Source organism: Pristis pectinata, chromosome 24 (genome assembly GCF_009764475.1).
Source record: "Pristis pectinata isolate sPriPec2 chromosome 24, sPriPec2.1.pri, whole genome shotgun sequence".
NCBI classification, from domain to species: Eukaryota; Metazoa; Chordata; class Chondrichthyes; order Rhinopristiformes; family Pristidae; genus Pristis; species Pristis pectinata.
Window position 1 is genome coordinate 5,990,442 of NC_067428.1, and position 22,588 is coordinate 6,013,029.

The 22,588-nt window shown below is 46.0% G+C and overlaps 1 pseudogene; it reads right to left on the reverse strand.

The window, feature by feature from the left end:
* Window positions 1-186: 186 nt before the first annotated feature.
* Window positions 187-22,588, reverse strand: part of LOC127582703 (immunoglobulin lambda-1 light chain-like) — a 36,497-nt pseudogene continuing 14,095 nt past the window's right edge.

The following is a 22,588-nucleotide window of genomic DNA, read 5'->3' on the forward strand; positions in this document are numbered from 1 at the left end:
GAGGGGCTGCTGTAGTGGTCTCTGAGCCGGGCCTCAGAAATGGTGGGGAGAGAGGGTAATGATGCGGTAAACGAAGCGCTGGAGCACAGCGAAGAGCGAGCGCACAGAGTGGGAGAGGGGGTGAAAGATGCAAGGCAGTGATCTCCCGGTAATCAGGGAGCAAACACGCCCGCGGCCGCGATCTGTTCAACAGCTGGATTGTGCGACAGATGCGATATTTTCGAGGCTGCTCCTTGTTGAACTGTGCAGGAGTACACCCTCCCACTGCTCCAGTCTGTGCCGGGCACCGTCAGGTGGCTGCTGAGAATGAAGATGTTGCCCGTGTTCCGCCTCACCGCGCTGGTTTCCACCTCACGGCTCGTCGGACTCCCGTCCACCGTCCAAGCTGACGGCACGGACGCCCACCGACAGTTTACGGACCAGGCAAACTAAGGTGCCCGCTCCTTTAGCGGAGATCTCCTCGGCTGACGGCCCAAGCAGCTGCTGAGCTGGAACGGGAACAAGAGATCACGTGTTTATGGTCACAGAAGAACTCGCGTCATTTCAGTTTGATAGAAGCGCGAGTGAAAGGTTCCAGCTTCCTATAGTGGGGCCCGGGATTCACTGAGGGACAGGGCAGTGTCCATGGAGGACAGTGCATGTTGGTCAACACTGACGAACAGTACATTTGAAGTCAATTTTTTCCTTATTGGGGGAGAGTCTCCCAGGGAGGTCTCACTTGGCTTCAGTACCTCTGGTTCGTGAGGGGAGCGATCCATGATCCCATGTCCGACCACCAACCAGTGACCCCTCGCTCTGAGACCAGGGATTGCCAGTGGAAAATCTACTCCAACCTGTGAGGCTTTTTGGCACCGAGTCATTAACGGACTTGAGACACACAGCGGCAGCAGCAGCGAACCCGCATCAGCTTCATGTGTCATGTGCTCAAAGGAAAGAGGCAAGGACTGGGCAATGGGAGAGAGGCTTTTATTGGATGGGTGTCTGCAGTAGATTCCACCCTCACTGGGAGGATTGGAAGTTCAGTGAATGTCCGAGGGAGGTTTCGCTGGAAGATCCTGATACAATAACTTGAAACTTGTCGTTCTTCTGGGCTGTCTTCAGTCGGCAATGGCCCGTCCCCAGTGAGACTCCGGGCCGTATTGTAGGAATCTGAAACCCCTCACGTTCGCTTCTGTCAAACCAACACAAAAGCGGAGAAATTAACGGGATTGAAACCGCGCAAACTCGCACAGAGAGGAAGAGTTAGTGTCAGAAACACAATATTAAAGATGTCAGGGACACAGCACACGGCACTTGAAATAGCACATTGACACAAAAGGTTAATTCATGTTTTTATCAGAAAACACAACTGTAAAGTGAAATGTAGTCATTAAGAGACGGTAACAATTCACTGAAAACAACTATCGAGTAGAACTGGTGCTGAACACGAAACACGATTGGATTGTAAATCAACATTTTCACTGTAAAATCCGCCAGCAAATTAAAACGTTTAAATTCTTAATTGCCAGGTGACCGTATTCATGCAGGAGGGATTTCCCAGACACTTAACTGTAACAAAGATCTTGGTCCCTCTGAGAAAGTGAAGGTTAAGAATTTCAACCATACCTATAACTGGTAAACAGATATTTATATTTCTCTAGCAAGGACTAGCAAGCTGCTGACCCACTAGTGAAATTGGAATGGGGTAATGGACCATTCCGTTATGTCAGACTGTGGCGTTACTTGGTGTAATTAACATCGAGGTGGAGGCTTGGTCTAAACAATGAAGGGTGTACCTGCCTTTGAATGCCTTGATTATAACTCAATTATACTAAGGCAAGAGGTGTGATAGCTGTCTCGGAATCTCTATAGCTTGACCGAAACTGTATGCATGGGATGTGCGTGACAATTCCTGCATAAATCTCTGTCTGCGCTTTATGCGGGGAGAACTCGGGAAGCGACTCATAGTGAGTGCTGAAGAGAATTCTCCCAGCGGTGCACCGCTAATAAAGGTATTTGTTCGAATCGACCTCGTGGCACTGTGTTACTTACAGCGGACAGAAGGGGAAAACTAATTTCGGGACGACACCTGGGCCGAACACCCACACAGTGTTTGGTTCCGGGCTTCAGTCCATACAGTTATCCAGGACCCTGGAATCAGGCAGAAAACACGGTCAGACGCTCCAGTGCCGGCATGTCACCAGACTTCACATATGCGAGTGTCCCGGCTGATGTGGGGCAGGTAACCACTGCCCGTTGAAAACCACTTTCCGCACGAATCGGACGGCAGCGTCATTCACCTCCGCGTTGTTTGACATCAACCGGTAGGCGGCACCGTTGGCTTTCGATTTGAAACAGTCGCTGCTAAACCCAGAGCCATAGGTCGGGGCGCTGAGTGAGTGATGGTAATACAGGAGAAACTGTAGAGTTGATCACCTGTAGAATTGCCACCCGTGGTCCCGATGTTACATTCCAGCGTGTCCGTGGCTCCTGGATTCACCGACACGGCCGGAGGCTGAGTCAGAGTCTGGGCTGAGTCGTTGCTGCCCGTCAGCTTCCTGCCTCCGTTCAGCCGCTGTATCTGTGACAGGCTGCGGCCGCCGCTGCCGATGGAACCCAGAACAGTGTCAGCAACTGACTGATCTGTTCAAAACAACCCGTGAATGAGCAGGTCGCTCATTGTCTGATGTTTCCCACTTTCTCCCTTCATTCCCCTGATTCAGTTGTTGCCGCACTCCACCCCTCAGTCCAGAGATGCCCCTCACACCTCCAGTTACAACAGGGTAGGACACTGCAGGTTTCCTGTTCCCACATCAGTCATTCAGACATTGAGATCAAACCTACCCCGACAGATTGAGGGTTTAAAATTCGGTCTAAATGTGGGATGAAATCTGGTCTCAGTAACAATGAACTCTCGGACGGAAATTCTGGAAGACTCATTAAACCTTTGGTGGCTCTTGCGATGGGGAAAGAGTTCACATGTTGATCAATGGCAGGTTGGTGGAGGGTCTTTGTCTTGGGGATGTTGAATGTAAGGTTCATTCTGTTGTATTCCTCAACAAAAGGGTGAGCAATGCCTTGGAGCCCAGTCTCTGAGTGTGTCTAAATGCTGGAATCACCTGCATAGAGCAGGTTAACGACAGAGGTTTGTGTGTCTTTGGTTCCAGAGTGAAGTCTTGAGTGTTGAAGTGTTTCCCAATAATTCTGGGGATTATCTCCACTCCCTTCAGAAGGTTGTTGGAGGTGAGGTGTAACATGAGCAAGACAGATTGAGAAAAGTGTTCAGGAAAGACCACAACATCGTTTGACACCGGTCTTCACAAAGAATGATTCTGTTGTCACATGTTTGTGGAGCAAATGTAAGATGGAGATGAATTGCATTGGGAGCCAAGTTTGAGGAGGGTTTTCCATAGAACGTCCTGATTGATGGAGTCAAAGGAGTTTTTGCACAGTGAAGATCATGTCCTCTGTGCCTGTGGGTGGATGAATTTCACACTGTGATTCGTGGAGCAGCTCTTCTGTCACTGGAAGAAGGTGGTTGAGGAGGACGCTGGCGATGATTCTCCCTGTGATAGAGAGCTGGGAGACGCCTCCAGGTTGGTGAAGAAGGCATTTGGCATGCTGGCCTTCATCACTCAGGGCATTGGATATAGGTGTTGGGACGTTAGCTTGCAGTTGTCCGAGACGTTAGCGAGGCTGCACCTGGAGTAGTGGGTACAGTTTTGTTCGCCCTGTTATAGTAATGACTTTATTAGCTGGAAAGAGTGCAGAGAAGATCTTCAAGAATGTTGCCAGAACCCGAGGGCCTGAAGTATAGCGGAAGGTTGTCCAGGCCAGGACCTTTTCGGTGGAGTGCAGGAGACTGAGGGGTGACCTTACAGAGGAGGATAAAATGAAGAGGGGGCGAGACAGGGTGAATGCACACAGTGTTTTTCCAAGCGAAAGGGAATTGAAAATGAGAGGGCGTAAGTTTAAACTGAGAGCAAATTGATATAAGAAGGAGCAGAGGGGTAACTTCTTCACACAGAGGGTGGTGCGTATATGGAAAGAGCTGCCAGAGGAAGTGGTTGAGGCAGGTAAAATAAAAACATTCAAAAGACAGTTGAAAAGGGACATGGATAGGGAAAGTTACGGGGGACAGGGGCCTAATGTGGGCAAATGGGACCATCATGTCTGGGCTTCTTGGTCTGCATGGATGAGTTGGGCCGAAGGGCCTGTTTCCATGCTGTATTACTCTCTGAGTCTACTTTGAGTGAAGAAACAATAGAGAGGCATTAACCTGACCAGGACTATTGTGCACAATGCCAGTTTGTGGGAAGGATATCGAACAACAACTTTGCAGGGATATTACACAAATCAAGTGACGGTGGAGAACTTCCATGTTCCAAGTACAGACGGGACAGAAGTAACACGAGGGGCACAGAGTGGGAGGGGATTATGAGTGTTGAGAGGAGTTTCTTTCTTCAGAACATTTCTGGTCCAATGAGGACAGAGGGCAGAGGTGCAGCACTTCAGTCTGTACAAAGGAAGAAGGTCCTTCTGGAGTCTCAGCAAAGGAAGATGTGGCTGAGACTCTGGATGAGCTAAAGATTGATACAGAGCAGGTCCGGGAATGTGTAGCTGCACCTAACATGGAGACAGTAACAGAGAAAGAAGAGAGATTAGCAGTGTAAGGTTATTTATTGGACTGGAGGAATGTGTGAGTGAGTGTCCCAGGGTCGGTATGAGGGCCACGATTTTCCTTCATGTATATTAATGACTCGCACTTGGGTTTACAGGACACAACCTCCAGATTTACAGTTGACACAAAACTTGGTGGCGCAGTGAACTGTGGGGATGATAGTGACAGACTTTAAGGAAACATAGGCCGGCAGGTGGAGTGGTGGAACAGGTGACAGAGCGAGACAGAGAAACAGAGAAAATAGGAGCAGGAGTAGGCCATTCGGCCCCTTGGGTCTGCTGCCCCACAACCCGGCTCTGGGGCAACGGAGGAAAGGTTGATGTCAGTCAGAGTGATGGTGATTGGGGACACGATAGTAAGGGGCACAGACAGAAATTTCAGTGGCCACAATCGAGACACCAGGATGGTGTGTTGCCTCCCTGGTGCCAGGGTCAAGGATGCCTCACACTGGGGACAAGATATTCTGGAGGTTTAGTGAACTGTGAGGATGATAGTAACAGGCAGGCATTTGGAGGAGAAGGATTTGGAGGATAGTGAAGGCAGAGTGGGGCCTGTCAAAGTGCTGGGACTTTTTGAGATAAAGGAGGAGATCGTGCTGGGTCTTCTGAAAAGCATGAAGGTGGATATGTCCCCAGGGCCTGATGGCATATATCCCAGAATACTGAAAGATACAAGTGATGAGATTGCTGGGGCTTTGACAAAGATCTTTGTGTCCTCACTAGCATCAGGTGAGTTCCCAGAGGACTGGAGAGCAGCAAATGTCGTGCCTTTGTTCAAGAAGGGAAGTAAGTATAATGCAAGTAAGTGCAGGCCGGTCAGTCTCCCGTCAGTGTGAGGGAAGCTATTGGACAGGATACTGAAGAATAGGATTTATGCACATTTCAGAAAGGCATGGCCTGCTTGGGGACAGCCAGCATGGCTTTGTGCAGGGCAGGTCATGCCTCACAAAGTTGCTTGAGTTTTTTGAGGAGGTGACAAAGGAGTTTGATGAGGGTAAGTCAGTGGACATGATCTACATGGTCTTTAGTAAGGCATTTGATAAGATCCCTCATGGTAGGTTGATTCAGAAGATAAAGATGTCTGGGATCCAGGGTGAATTGCAAGGTTGAATTCAGAACTGGCTTGCCCATAGAAGACAGAGAGTAGGGGTGGAAGGCTGTTACTCTGGCTGGAGCTTCGTGAACAGTGGTGTTCCAGATCGGTGCTGGGTCCTCTGTTGTTTGTGATATATATCAATGATTTGGATGAAAATGTAGATGGGTGGATTAGCAAGTTTTAGTGGTGTTGTGGACAGTGTAAAGGACTGTCAAAGAACACAGCGGGAAATAGATCAGTTACAGATATGGCAGTGAAGTGGCAGATATCCTTTAGAGAGATAGTGACAGAGGGATCATGGGGTCCAGCTCAATAGTTCACTGGAAGTGGCCATGCAAGTGGATAAGGTGGTAAAGAAGGCATATGGCATGCTCGCCTTCATAGTGTTGAGTATAAGAGTAAGGAAGTCATGCTGTAAGTATATAAAAGTTTAGTCAGACCGCACTTGGGGTATTGTGTGCAGCTCTGGTCGCCCCAGTACAAGAAGGATGTGGAGATTGTGGTGAGCGTGCAGAGAGGTTTATGGGATTAGAGGTTATGAGCTATAAGGAAAGGTTGAACAAACTTGTGTTGTTCTCCCCAGAGCGTCAGTCAAGAGGGGAGACCTGACAGAGGTTTTTAAAATGATGAGAGGCACAGATAGGGTAAACAGTCAGAATCTGATCCCCAGGGTAGAAATTTCAAACACCAGAGGACATGCTTTTAAGGTTAGATGGAGGAAGTTTGAAGGTGATGTGAGGGGCAAGTTTCACACAGAGAGTGGTAGGTGCCTGGAATGGGTTACTGGGGTTAGCAGTGGAAGCAGGCAGTTTGGTGGCGTTTAAAAGGCTATTACATCGACAGATGAACGTGAAGGGAACAGAGGGATAAAGATGATACACAGGAGGAGGACATTTAGTGTAAATTTAAGATCAGCACGACATCGTGGATCGAATGGCCTGTCCCGTGCTGTACTGTTCCATATTCTATGCTCATCCAGGAGAGTTTTATCAGCCAATAGATGGAGTCCAATGAGCAACTGTCTGTACAGGACCCAATCTTGGGAGTGAGTCTCAGCAAATTGTCCACAGGTCAGTGGGGAGAAGTTTGGGGACAGTGGTAATAATTCTGTAAGGTTCAGGGGAGTTTGGGAAGTGATAAGAATGGTCCAGAAGTTGAGACCCATAAATGGGGGAGAGCTGATTCCAATAACATGACCAGAGAAAGCTGACTGCGAGAAACTGCTTGTGGGTAGAACAACATCCAACTAGTGGGAGTGTTTTAAAGGTGGGAGAGTGAGAGTTCAGGACCAACATGCTGTCATAAAGGTGAAAGGAAGGGATGGCAAGATTGGGAAATCCTCGATATCAAGGGCTTGATGAAGAAGATGAAGGAAACCCATAGCTGGTACAGTGACTGAAAAAGAGAGAGACCTTTGTGGAGTAGAGAGTGTGCAGGAGAGAACTTAGGAGAGCAAAGAGGAGCCATTAAACGTCACTGACCCACAATGTGAAGGAGAATCCCAAGGCAATTTGTGCCTATATCAGGAGCAAGGGGGTAAACAAGGAAAGCATAGTTCCATTTAGGGAGCAAAAGTGGAATCTGTGCATGGAGCCAGGGGATGTGGGTGATGTCTTAAATGGATACTTCTCATCTGTATTCACTGAGGAGAAATACATGGTAAATGGGGTGTCCATGAAAAGGGACGGTGATAGTCTGTAGGTTGTTAGCATTAAGTCAGAGGAGGTATCGGATGTGTTGGAGCAAAAACTAGGTGTGTTGATCACTGGGGCCTGATGGGATGTATCCCAGGCTCCTATGGGAGGTACAGAAGGAGACTGCTGGGTCCTTGATGGAGATTTTTGAATTTTGTTGCTCACAGGTGAGGTACCAGATGGCTGGCGGAGGGAAAAGGTGGTTCCATCATTCAAGTAGGGCAGCAGGGAGAAGCCAGGTAACTACAGGTCAGTGAGTCTTAAATCAGTGGCAGGGAAATTACTGTCAAAATTTCCAAGGACAGGATATAGTTATATTTGGAAAGGCAGGGATGGATCAGGGATAGACAGCATGGCTACTTTTGTGGGAAATCCTGTTGCACTAATTGATTAAATTTTCAGTTATAATGAGAGATTGGATCAGCTGAGTTTGTTTTCAGTGGAGTCGGGTAGGCTGCGGTGTGCCACTACAGAGGTATACAAACCTATCAGGGTGAGAGTGAGAGTAGACATGAAGAATATTTTTCCAATGGTGGGAGAGCCTAAAACAAGAGAGGGCGGAGATTTGGAGGCAACCAGAAAGGAATTTGTTGACTCAGTGGTTGGAATCTGGAACGTGCTGCCCGAGGAGGTGGTGGAGGCAGGTACTCTCACAACATTTATGAAGCATCTAGACAGACACTTGAATTGCCGAGAAGATTACAGGCCAAATGCGGTTAAGTGGGGCTAGCACAGCTGACTGCAATTTTGGGCATGGACATGCTGGGATGGAGTCCCTGTTTCTGTGCTGTACAACTCTGTAACTCTGTGACTCATCACAGCCTTGGTTCTAACATGGAATTCCAGAGGTGAGGTGAGAGTGACTGTCCTTGATATCAAGCAACACTCGACAAATTGTGACATGAAGGAGTCCTGGTAACAATGAAGTCAATGGGTATCATGAGGAAATCACACCAATGTCTGGAATCAGACCTCACACAAAGGAAGATGTTGTGGTTGTTGTACGTCGACCATCCCAGCCCCAGGACGTGGTGCACGAGTTCCTCACAGCAGTGCATTCAACTCAACCTCTTTCAGCTGCTTCATCAATGACCTTCCTTCCAGTGTAAGATCAGAAGTGGGAATGTTGACTGATGATTACAACTTCTCAGCAAATGAACCAGTTTGGAATTGCATGCAGCAAGTCCTAGACAATATTCAGGTGTGGGCTGATAAGTGGCAAGTAATGTTCTGCTGAAGTAAATGCCAGACTAGGATCATGTCCAGGAAGAGTGTGTCGAGCTACCTACCCTTGGCATTCAATGCCATTACCATCACAAAGCCTTTCCAACATTTGTAAGATCTAAGGCAACATCACAATGGAATACTCCCCACTTGTCAAGATGAGTATAGCTCCAGCAACATTCCACAAGCTCAGTGCTTAACAAGGCATCTCAATTGTTTGGCATCCTATTAACCACCATGAATATACATTCCCTCCACCACTGGTGACCAGTGGCTGCAGTGTGTTGCATTTACAAAATGTCCTGCTGTTACTTTCCCAGGCTGCTCCAACAACATCCGCAGGTTCAATTCCAAGTCACACACCTTCCTGACTTGGAAACATATTGATTGACCTTCATTGTCACTGGGTGTCATTCCTGGATTTCCCATCCAACAGCACTGTGGGAGTTCCTTTACCAGAGGGACAGCCAAAATTCCAGAAGTCAGCTCATCACCACTTTGTCCAGGCATCTGGGACAATTTGACCGAAAAATAAGGAACTTACTAAAATGCGAGTGACTCTGGTTGTGTGGACAGGCAGGAGAAGCTGGGGTTGTTCTCATCAGAATTGACAAGGTTGCAGGGAGATTTTTTTTTAAATCATGGAGGGTACAGACAGATTAGAAAAGGAGAGAATGTTCACATCAGATGAGATTCAAGAACTGGGGGACATCAAATGGAAGGGAATAGAAACCTGACATGAAGGAAAGCTTCCTAACACAGTGAGTGGTGAGCTCCTGGAATGCACTGCCAGGGGTCCCATATGTAATGTTCAGAAGGGAGCTGGATAAGTGTCTGAATCTGCAGGGTTTTGGGGAGAGGGCCGGGGGATGGGACTTGCTGGAGTGTTCTTACATGGAACTTGTCTGAGGTCAAAATTTTGAATGGCCTCACTTCCTGAGGTAACCTTTCTGTATCACTGTATTATTTAGCATCTAATATCGACCTCTTATTGTGAGATGGTGAGTTGAATGCTGGCAACTCCCTTCCACAGAAATACCTTGTTGATTTGTAGCAGTTAATAAGGTGGATAATTGTCTGATATTTCCCAGTGTCCTCACTTGTTTCTGCTCCGTCCAGTCACTGAGATTAAATGGCAGCTCCCAAGTATAATAACCATCTCCCTTCATTACACAGCAGTCAGATCCAATACCCTTACCCTGTGACTCTCTCACATGAATCGAATCCTTCTAAACGTGAGGACAATGATACACAAGGTAAGTCCCATTATTGGCAGCTGTTCACCAGAGAAACCATCTAAAACTTTTCCCTTTCACCAGAATCCTCACTGCAAAATATTTAACATGGAGACGTGATGCAAAATATAAGCGAACCCTTCAGTTATTCTATAGACAAGATTACTGTGAGTTTCTTTCCAGTGTTTGAACTGTGAATCAACCTGCTTCACTCCATAGAAACTGACATTGTAAATAGTACCGATGCACTAATGTCATCTGACTATCGAACGTCAACTTGCTGTCAACCACCAGTACGGGAGAATATTAAGAGCCATAAACTCGATTCATGGAGAAAGTTTATTTTGACGATGTCTTGTTCAAATAAAATGAGGACATTGAAAGTCAACTGCACTTATTTCAATAGAGAAAGCTGATTGGTTAAGGCAAGGCTGCAGAGAGTTGGTCCTGCACCAATCAGTTTACAGTATTACAAATCAGCTTCATCAAGTTGGACTAAATGATGAATGGAGGAGGTCTGTAACCGAATCCAGTGAGACAGAACTCCATGGAATATTGGACATTATTGACCTGCGTTAGCGTAAAAGAAACAAAACATGCTCCAAATTTGTTAATAAAAATTGCCTCTCCATTTCAAAAAACGAGTTTTGGTGCACCTCAGATCAGCTGCCGTCTGGGTGTGTAAATAACAAACATCTGCGGCCCAACAGGAATTGAGCTGTTAATTTAAGGAGGGGGACTGCCCAGACGTGAGATAAGACACTTACATCTGCCTTTTATACCACATTACACAAATACCACAGTTTCTATTCTATCTGATGTTACTTTAAATATCTATCAGGCACATAATTGTTTAAGGGGACATTATCTCTGGTGCTCTCTGTGTTGTGGCAGTCAGAACAAGAATTGCTTCTGAAATTATGCCATGTTGGTTGCCTAATTAACTTAATCCCACAGATTAAACCACTGAATTCTGTGAAAAGTAGAAGTTAATCAGGGCCGATGGTTTGAATGGGTGACAGTGTCAAAGCTTGGTTTCTTTTCATTGATATCAAAGGAATAGAGAAATGAAATGAGATGTAGAATGGGGCATCTGTTCAACGTCACCCAGTTTACATCCACCTGAAATTAAATTGACATCTTATATCTTTTTATTCTCACGGTTCTGTTTTTATTCTTTACTGTGCTCATATCTTCACTCAGTTTCTGAGATCTGTGAATCAGCCTGGTCTGTGCATCAGCAGCATCAGTCCCACTGACCCAGTGACCACTCTTCCCGGAAAGTCATTTTGTGCTTTGATGTGGTTGATAAGGCCATCCCACTGTCAGGGAAAACCCTCGGGGAGGGTATGTGAGTTGGAGGGGGCAACAGTGAAGAGCAGCAAAAGGAGGCTAACACGAGGGGACATAATTTTAAGGTGATTGGAGAAAGGTATAAGGGGGATGTCAGGTGTAAATGTTTTACACAGAGAGTGGTGGGTGCATGGAACACACTGCCGGTAGTGGTTGTTGGGGCAGATCCATTAGGGACATTTAAGAGACTCTTAGTTAGACACACGAATGATAGAAAAATAGGGGGCTATGTGGGAGGGAAGGTTTAGTTAGATATTAGAGCAGGATAAAATGTCGGCACAACATTGTGGACCGAAGGGCCTGTTCCGTTCTTCAGTGTTCTATAAAAGGGAAAACCCATGTTGGAGTCAAGAGCAACAACCGAGTCCAGTGTTATAACTGGGTTCAGGGCCCATCTGAAGCAAGAGGCAAACACCCTCTTGAAGGGAAAGGGCATCACCAACCAAATGACCTTATCCCAGTGCACCACAGACTGAGCTGATGGAGGCTCCATCAGAGCAGATCGAGGAACTCGAGTCCTCTCCTGAAGAGGCCCACAAAACACGTGGGAAGAAACATGAAGGTGTGGGGAATGTAGGAATTGGAAATGAGGAAGCCTGGAGGCTGCTAGAGTTGTGGCTGATGTGGGGGTGTTTGAATGTCTGTTTGTGTGGTCAATATCTTCCATCGTTCCTTTGTTTTAAAGCCTGAAACTTGGAAGTTGCCTTGAAATGTGCCTGATTGTGTTTTAACTGCCCAGCCTGTGTCACCCTTCAGAGTAAAGTGTGTGAATGATCTGTGATTCTAAACTGTTGCAGCAATGCAGGAACTTCTGAAAGAGAGAGAGAGAGAGAGACAGAGACAGAGACAGAGACAGAGAGGGAGAGAGAGGGAGAGTGAGTGAGAGAGAGTGAGGGGGAGAGAGAGAGAGAGAGAGAAGTAAAAATGCTGTTCACTGTTTGCTGTTCTGTGCTTTGAGGAAGTTGAGTTAATCCTCATTATGTCACAAAGAATTGGATGTGGCTGAGGGAAACATTATGTGTATTTGAACCGGAAATTAAGTTGCAGGACCTCTTACATTTAAGGAGGTCGTGTCACTGTGTGTATAAACTGTATGTTAGACAGAGCTCTGTTCGCTCTGCCTCCTTATTTCCTCTCCTCTGTTCTTTGACCTGTGTGTTCATGGTTTATTTCAGAGTAAAACCTGCAGCTTTTCCAATTTACCATTATTCTCCTTCCTTTTTCCTTTGTTTTTTTCACAATTGAATTTGGAAGGAATCATGAGCTGGTTTCCACAATACATTTTGCAGTTCTCTTTAACGTGGTACACTGTGTGTGGGTCTCCCATTGCAGGGATGAGATTCCCAGTTGGTAAATGCTGATGATTCTAATTTACTACTTTGGAAAATACTTTGGGACAGTTTGGAGGAATCTCAACTATTGTGTCCTTTATTGAGAATGTTTTTTCCCAAAAGACTGGTCCTGATAGTGATCTTGCCTTCTGCTTTTCGAACTGATGATCCAGTTTTTAGAAGTTGTGTGAGTTCAACAAGAAAGATGAAGGATTGATGGGTTATAAACGCTCAATATTGATGGAAGGATTTTCTTCAATGCCCATGTAAGGCATTCAGAATTTGTATTCCTAACATTGTTTTCAGCCTTGAAGATGTAAAAACTGCAGTTCTCAGCAAGTGACAAGCCATTGTTGAATTTAGTTCTTAATAACAAACTTGTTTTTGATTTTGCTGCTTTTATGAACAGCTTCAGTCACTGCAATTCCATCCTGGGCTACATTCCACATTGTCATATGGATGTGAGTTTTGTTACCTCATGGGAACTGCTTGGTAGAGACATTGTTGGTTCTAGACTTTAGTACTAGAGCTGGGATGTTGGATTGGTGATGTCGAGGTCAATTATGTTTCTCCCTGGTGTTGTTCATTCACAACCTGCCAGAGGGAGGCCAGGGTGCAGGAATCAGGAGGAGGTTCCCTTGTCCTGATGGCATGAGACTTCACTGTGCCCTGAGACAATGCCCAAGACTGGAAGGGCTCCTCCCTCCTGCTCTACACCACTGTGCCCCACCTCGAGAGATTCTGTCTTGTTTTGGGACAAGACATAACCAGGATGGTGAGGGAGGAGTCTGGCACATGTCTGTGTGGTATAATTCAGTGATAGAACCATGTCAGGCTGTTGCAGAACAAGGGCTGGTCTGGGAGTGTGAGATTGAGTGCCCTTGATATCAAAGCCACATTGGACTGAGTGTGGCATCAAGGAGCACTGGTAACCATAGAACCATAGAACCATACAGCACAAAACAGCTCCTTCGGCCCACCATGTTGTGGTAAAAGTCACATCAATGGGCATCAGAAGAAATGATTGCAGAATGTTCAGTTCCAATTGCAACCCCACAGCCAATGCTGCAGCCATGCCTGTATGCCACCCAAACAATCAGCATGGAACAGTGTGAATTCAATGGTACCTGTTCAGGGAGTATTCCACAGTGAACTGAACAATCTCTCTTTCAAGAAATAGGATTCATTGTCGACAGGCAATGTTTGGCGTTGCTATTGTGAAGGTTTTTCGAGATCAGAACTGGGAGGGAAGTCTGTATTAAATGCAGAGCAGAAGCAGACACTGCCTCATGTGGGCAGACAACGTCAAGGAAAGATCCTCATACAATGTGTCTGGGGGGGACTTCACACAACGTGGAGGATTAAAGAAGGGGTGGTGTCCAACCGTACTATCAGGTGTTCTTGGGACCCTGACAGGTAACCACCTGATGGAAGTTGATGCTCCACCGGATTATGTAATGAGGGTGGATGGGATAAGGTGGGAGGACCGGACCTGACAGGATGGACTCAAACGAGATGCAGGTTCCTCTGTGCTTGTAACCAAATGGAACACACAAAGCCAGTGTGTGTTTGATTGGCACCCGGATCCCTGGAACGGTAAAATGACAGTAACTGTAAGTGCCCATGTTCTGTCGTGAGATACCTGCTCATTATATCTGGGCTGTTCATAGGGTCCTGTGTCCAGTGCTGAGAAAAGAGAATGAAATGTTTGGCCAGATCCATTCCAAAAAAGACTGCTTAAGATCCTGAAGGGAAGGTCTGTTAAACACAAGGAAGGAAGGTCAGTGCACGAGGCACTGGATCAACAACACGGGAGAAGCTGGAGGTTAATTCCTGGGGTGAGACGGTTGCCCTGTCACAGGCAGCTAAAGAAATTAGAAAAGAAGATGCTGGAGGAACTCAGTGGGTCAGGCAGCATCTGTGGAGGGAAATGGACAGTCGACATTTCAGGTCGAGACCCTTCATCTGACTGAAAGATAGAGGGGAGACAGCCGGTGTAAAAAGGTGAAGGGAAGGGGTGGAGCAAGAGCTGGCAAGTGATAGGTGGATCCCTGTGAGGAGGGGTGACAGGTAGATGGAGGAGGGGAGGGTGGAAATAGTGACAGGAGCTGGGAGGTGACAGGTGGAGGCGACAAAGGGCTGAAGATGATGGAATCTGATGGGAGAGGAAGGTGGGGCATGGAGACAAGTGAGGGAGGTGGGGAGGGCAGATGGGAACAGTGGGGGAGGGGGAGCCAGTGGGAGGAGTGTGTGGGTGATGGGCAGATAGAGTGGGTGGAGGAGGGGAAGGATCAGGGTGATGGGGGTGGGGTGGATGTAGGAAGAACGAGGTAGATCAGGAGGAGAGAGAAGAGGGACAGTGGGGGAGTAGTTTACCAGGAGTTGGAGTATTCAGTGTTCATGCTGTCATGTTGCAGACGACGCGGGTGGAACATGAGTTGCTGTTCCTCCAGTTTGCATTGAGGCTCAGCCTGGCAGTGGAGGAGGTTGCGGACAGACATGTCGGTGTGTGAATGGGGAGGGGAATTAAAATGGCTGGTAACTGCGAGCTCCAGACTGTCAGAGCAGACGGAGTGCAGGTTCTCATTAAAGTGGCCTCCCAGTTTGTGGCTGATCTCACCGATGTGGAGGAGGTCACATGGGGAGCACCAGATGCAATAAGCAAGACTGGAGAATTTGTTTGTGAATGTCTGCCTCACCTGGACAGCCGACCTTAAAACCTGCCTCCATCAGCAGTTCCAACAATTCTGTCACAGCTCCCTCCATTTGTACATATTTCATGTTCCAACAGCAGTACACCGGTCTGCAGTCATCTGACTCTCATCACATAATATCTATAAATAAATTAAACTGGGATTGAGTAAATTTTCAAATTGGGTGCAAATAGATATCTCAATTTTTAAAATTCATGCAACGGCATGGAGCAGACTCATAACAGGTCTGGCAGCTCAAAACTGAGGCTCTGTGGACCATCAGCATCGGCAGAGATGTCCATCTCCACAATCTGTAACCTCACAGCCCGGCATATCCCTCTCTGCCCTCACTATTGAGCCAGAGCATCAGCTCTGGTTGAATGAGGAGTGCAGAAGGGCTTCTGGGAGCAACACCAGACGTACCCAACACTGATGAGGTGTCAGCAGGGAGAAGCTGCAACACAGGACCACATGCACAGTAAACGTCAAAAACAGTGTGTACCGGACAGAGCTGAGGGATCTCACATCCACTGGATCAGATCAACAGTCTGAGTCCTACCACATTGAGTTACAACGGAGGAGGCTCCAAGAACATCCCCATCGTCAATGCTGGTGCAGCCCAGCCAGTGAGTGGCGAAGTAAAGGTTGAAATGTTCACAACCATGTTTATTATTAAGCTCCAAATAGATGATCCACCTCTACATCCTCCTGACATCCCCACTGCCACAGAAACCAGTCTTCAGCCTTGATATCCCTCGCTGACATCAAGAAACAGCTGAGAGCACTGGGAACAGCAGAGGCTCTGGGATCAGACAACATCCCAGCTGTGGTACCAAAGACTTGTATCCCAGATCTCGCTGTGGTTCTACCAAGCAGTTCCCATACACTTACAACATTGGCACCTGTATGGCAATGGGGAAATTGCACAGATATTTCCCATTCACAAAAGTAAAGACAAATTAAATCCAGCTAATTACTGTTTAATCATCAGTAAAGTGATGCAAGCTGTTGTCACCAGTGACAGTTATTTGACAGAGATGCCCAGTTTGGATTTCCCCAGGACCACTTGCCCTGGAACTCATCATAACCTTTGTCCCAACATGAACCAAGCAGCTGAACTGCAGGGAATAAAACTGTTTTTATTGAAAAGCAAATTAAAACAAACAAGTTATTTTATACAGAACTAAATTCCATTATGACCATTCAGTCGTTGACATCTGCGGTTGTTAAGTCTTTCAGTCTGAAACTGATCTTGGGAATACAAACTCTGAATGGCTTACTTGGGCATTCAACAAAATCTTTTGGGAATAAAAAATTCTCAATAAAGAACACAATAGATGAGATTATTCTGAATGGCCCCACCCTATTTCCCAAAACAGTAAATCAGAACCAGCAACATTTAATGTGAGATTCTGATCCAGGGAATGGGAGACCCACACATAGTGCATCACATTAAATGGAATTGCAACAAGTATTGTGGAATCCAGGTAGCTGTTTCTTCCAAATTGAATTCAGAAAATAAACAGAGGGAAAAGAAAAGAGATTAATGGTAAAACAGATAAGCTTTCAGGTTCTACAGCAAAATAAATCTCTAACACTCAGGCCAAAGAATAAGTAGGCAGAGCTGACAGAGCTCTCTCCTTCACACAGCTCATTCAGACAGTGGCATCTCCTAAACTACAAGAGGTCCTTCAATTTAATTTCCTCTGTAATTACACAGAATATCCCATTCAGCCGCATCCAATTCCATGCGACACAGTTAGTATTAACACAACTTAAACTGAGCACAGATCAGTGAACTGTCAATAGCCTTTTTACTTCTCTCTTTCTCTCTCTTTTTCTCTTGCTATCTCTCTCTCCCACCTCCTCACTCTCACTCTCTCTTCTTTGTCCTCTCTCTCTCCCCCTCTGTCACTCTTTCTCTTTCTCTCTCTGTCACTTTCTCTCTCACGCTCTCTCTTTCTCTCTCTCTCCCTCTCCCCCTCCCCCCTTTCTCCCTCTCTCTCTCTCTCTCTCTTTCATTGTTTAAGTCATAATGAACTCAACAGTCCCCAAATTGCAACAACAACTTAAACACAGATTATTCATACACTATACTCTCAAGGGAAAAACAGGCAGGACAGAAAAAAACAATACTGCACACGTTAACAAGATGTTTCAATTTCAAGCTTTAAAACAAAGGAATGATGGAAAATATTGACCTTACCAACTCATACATTCAAACACCCCCACATCAGCCAGAACCTCAGCAGCCTTCAAATATTCCTCACTTTCTAATTCCTAACTTCCCACCCCCTTACGTTCCTTCCCACATGTTTTGTGGACCTCTCCAGGGGAGGATTCAATATCCTCAATTGCTTGGTTTGAGCCTCGATCACGTCCTTAGTCCATCGTGCTCTGGGATAGGGTCAGTTGGGCCGTGACCCCACTTTCCCTCAGTGGGAAGTTTGCCTCTTGCTTCACGTGGCCCCCTGACCCCAGTTGCCGTACGTTGGTGCCCCTGACACCAACCTGTGTTGTACCTTTTGTCAGCAGCTGTTCACTGCTTCCCCCTCCAGCTCACACATCCTCCCCTTGGGTTTCCCCAGAGCTATGGGATGGCCTGATGAACCTGCCCCACATCAAAACATAGAGTGATTAGCTTTGACTTCCACCGTTCGGTATAATCATTAATCTCAGGGTCAAAATCAAGAACATGGATTTGCAGGTTTACCAATTTAATGGTTTATTTAAATGCAGGTTGTTCTTGTTGAGCACAAAGAAGCATCAAAAGTGAAGCTGTTGGTGATGTTGGGGATGGAAATCTGCAGCCCTGTGCCTGAGCCGCTCCATTCTCCCACCAGACGCCAAGGCAAAACAGTCCAATTTTGGGTGCATTAATGAATTGTGTTGCTGTTTGATTTGGATCATTTGTTTGACCACATTAACATGATGGTCAGACCTGAACAGTGCTGCGCTCCCATGGGCACCCTCCTGTTCTAAGCCAGGATTTCCAGCCTCCTGCTCACCGTCAGTGACCCTGATTGCTGGGTGTGTGAGGAGGGCAGCACTGGGCCGGTTGGGTTCACTTGCACTTGTCTGTCCATACTCACTGACCGGCTTCCCACGGGAAGAGTGGTCACTGGGTCAGTGGGACTGATGCTGCTGATGCACAGACCAGGCTGATTCACAGATTTCCGAAAATGATGGAAGATTTCACCAAATCATAGAATCAGACAAGGACCATGATAATAAAAACTCACAGGGTGTCACTTTCACTTCAGATGGATGAAAACAGATGACTTCTTGCTTCTGTCCCCCTTTTATAAGACTATTGAACGGTTTGCTTCCACAATAAGTTGGACAGTTTACCTCACAGTTTTCCTCATGATGACATTGCAGCTTATTGTCTTTCTGCACTGCACTTTATCTGTAATTGTAGCACTTTATTCTGCATTCTGTTATTGCTGTTCCTGGATGTACGACCTCGATGTACTGATGTGATGAAATGATCTGTATGCATGTCAAAGTTTTTCACTCTATCGTGGGACATGTGAAAATAATAAACCAATTTACCAAATTACTGAAGCCCCATTCTACATCTCTGTTCATTCCTCTATTCCTTTGATTTCAATGGAAAGGAAACCAGGCTTTGATAATGTAATTGGGGTGAATTCACTGTCACCCATTTAAACCATCAGTCCTGATTAACATTTCCGCAGAATTCAGTGAATAAATTTGTGGGGCAAAATTGCTCAGGCAACCAACATGGCACAATTTCTGAGGCAATTCTTGTTCTAACTGCCACAACACAAAGAGAGCACCAGAGATAATGTCCCTTTAAACAGTAAAATGCCCGAAAGATACTTAAAGTAACTCAGGTTGAATAGAAACTGTGATATTTGTGTAATGTGGTATAAAAGGCAGATGTAAACATCTTGTCTCAGTTCTGGGCAGTCCCTCTCCTTAAAATAACAGCTCATTTCCTGCTGGGGCCGCAGATGTTTGTTGTTTTCACACCCAGACGGCAGCTGATCTGAACTGCACCAAAGCTCATTTTTTAAAATGGCGAGGCAACTATTTTTTTACAGAATTGGAGCATTAAGATGATTAGATTCTCCCACATTAACACAGCTTAATAATGTCCAATATCCCATGGAGTTCCTTCTCACTGGATTCGGTTACAGACCTCCTCCATTCATCATTTAGTCCAACTTGATGAAGCTGATGTGTAATACTGTAAACTGATTGGTGCAGGACCAACCCTCTGCAGCCTTAGCTCAACCAATCCTATTTCGGTATTGAATTGAGTGCAGTTGGCTTTCAATGTCCTCGTTTTATTTGAAATAGCAGATATTTTCATGATAAATTTTGTCATTGAATAGAATATTAAGGTCTTAATGTTCCTCTGATCATTGATCACAAGTTGGAATGTGATAGTCAGATGGCATCAGTGAATCAGTACTATTTACAGTGTCAGTCTATCTCGAGTGAAGCAGGTTGATTCACAGTTGAAACACTGGAAACAAACACACAGTAATGTTGTCTGAACAATAACTGAAGTGTTCACTTACATTTTGTATCAAGTCTCCATTTTAAATATTCTGCAGAGAGGATTCTGGTGTTAGGGGAATGTTTCGGGTGTTTTCTCTGGTGAACAACTGCCAATAAAGGGATTTATTTTGTGTGTTATTGTCCTTGTGTCCAAAAGGATTTGATGGAAATGACAAAGTCACAGGTTAAGCATTTTGGATCCGACTGTGGTACAAGAAAGGGAACTGTTGATTGGAGCTGGGAGCTGTCGTTTAATCTCAGTGACTGGATGGAGCAGAAACCAGTGGGGACACTGGGAAATATCAGACAATTACAATATCCGTCTTATTAGTATCAAAGCAAGTAGGTTTTGACTTGAAAGGAAATTATTTGCATTCAATATGCATTCTGGGAAACTGATGTTGACATGAGAGGCTAAATAATGGGGTCACAGAATGGCTACTTCAGGGAAGGAGGCCATTCAGCCTGTTCACCTCAGACCAGCTCGATGGAAGAACACTCCAGCAAGTCCCATCCCCCTGCCCTCTCCCCACAACCCTGCAGATTCAGATACTTACAATTGAATCTCCCTGCACTAAAACCCCTGACAGTGCATTCCAGTCTCTCACCTCTCACTGTGTCAGGAAGATTTTCTTCATGTCACGTTTGCCATTCCCTTTCATTCCATGTTCCCTGCTTCTTGAAACTCCACCAATGAAAACATTCTCTCCCTTTCGACTCTGTCTGAATCCTCCATGATTTAAAAATATCTACCATCAGATCTCCTTGCAACCTCGTCAGTTCTGAGGAGAACAACACCAGCTTCTCCTGTAGATCCACACAACCAGACTTACTCACCATTTAGTTAGTTATTTACTTCTCTATCAACTTTAATTGTCCCAACTGCCCTTAAGAAAGTGGTGATGAGCTGCCTTCTTGAACCTCTGCAGTCCCTCTGGTGAAGGGACTCCCACAGTGCTGTTGGATGGGAGATCCAGGAATGAGACCCAGTGACAATGAAGGTCCATCAATATATTTCCAATCAGGATGGTGTGTGACCTGGAAGTGAAGCTGCAGATATTGTTGGAGCAGCCTGGGGAAGTAACAGCAGGACATTTTGTAAATGGAACACACTGCAGCCACTGGTCACCAGTGGTGGAGGGAATGTATGTTCATGGTGGTGGATACTCTGCCAATCAATTGGGCTGCCTTCTTCTGCACTAAGCTTCTGGAATGTTCTTGACGATGTAGTCATGACCAGAGTGGAGCTTATTTAATTATTATCTTGTCTTAGATTTACAAGTGGTGGAAAGACTTTGTGGTGGTGATGAGATTCAATGTCAAGGGTAGGTAGCTTGACACACTCTTCTTGGTTATGGTCCTAGTTCGGCATTTCTGTCATGTGAACATTACCTGCCACTCATTAGCCCATGCCTGAGTGTTGTCCACATCTTCCTGCATGCAGTTACGAACTGGTTCTTTTGCTGAGGGTTTACAATGATTAGTCAACATTCCCACTTCTGATCTTACACAGGAAGGAAGGTCATTGATGAAGCAGCTGAACACGGTTAGGTTGAATGCACTGCTGTGAGGAACTCGTGCACCATGTCCTGGGACTGGGATGGTTGATGTACAACAACCACAACATCTTCCTTTATGTGAGGTGTGATTCCAGACATTGGTGTGTTTTCCTCATGATATCCATTGACTTCAGTGTTACCGGGACTCCTTGATGTCACAATTTGTCAACTGTTGCCTTGATATCAAGGGCAGTCACTCTCACCTCACCTCTGGAATTCCATGTTTGAACCAAGGCTGTGATGAGCCACAGAGTTACAGAGTTGTACAGCACAGAAACAGGCTCTTTAGCCCAACATGTCCATGCTGAACATTGCAGTTATCTATACTCGCTCCACTTACCCGCATTTGGCCTGTAATCTTCTAGGCAATTCAAGTGCGTGTCCAGATGCTTCCTAAATGTTGTGAGAGTACCTGCCTCCACCACCTCTTCAGCAGCACATTCCAGATTCCAACCACTGTCCGAGTGAAAAAATCCTCCTCAGGTTCCCTCTAAATGTCCCACTGAGGAAGTGAAGGGTTGAGAATTGCAACCATACTTATAACTGGCAAACAAAATATATATATATGCATTTATATTTCTTTAGTAAGGACTAGCAAGCTGCTGACCCACTAGTTAGGTTGGAATGTTAAATATGTTAACTGCCTTTGTTTCGGGTAACGAACCATTCCGATATCTCAGACGGTGGCGATACTGGGTGTAATTAACATCGAGGTGAGGACTTGGTCTGAACAATGAAGGGTGATACCTGCCTTTGAAAGCCTTGATTATAACTCAATTATACTAAGACAAAAGGTGTGATAGCTGTCTCAGGATCTCTATAGCTTGACCGAAACTCACGGCACTGTTTGCATGAGATGTGCGTGACAAAATGTCTGTCTGCCCTTTGTGCAGGGAGAACTCGGGAAACGACTCAGTGAGTGCTGAAGAGAATTCTAGCGGTGCACTGCTAATAAAGGTATTTGTTCGAATTGACCCTGTGGCACTGTGTTACTTACAGCGGACGGAAAGGGAAAATTGATTTCGGGACGACAATTTGGCGAGCCAGCCAGGAGTCCAAGACGAGGTTTCGGAAGCGGCGTGAGCGACTGACGGGGATAACGGTCACCTGAGACGGACGGGCCCACAAGGTACGATTCACCTTGATCCCTCTCAGGCAGTCGGGCACCTGATCGATTCCTTCGCTTACTGACAATCCTCTGACGGACTCCT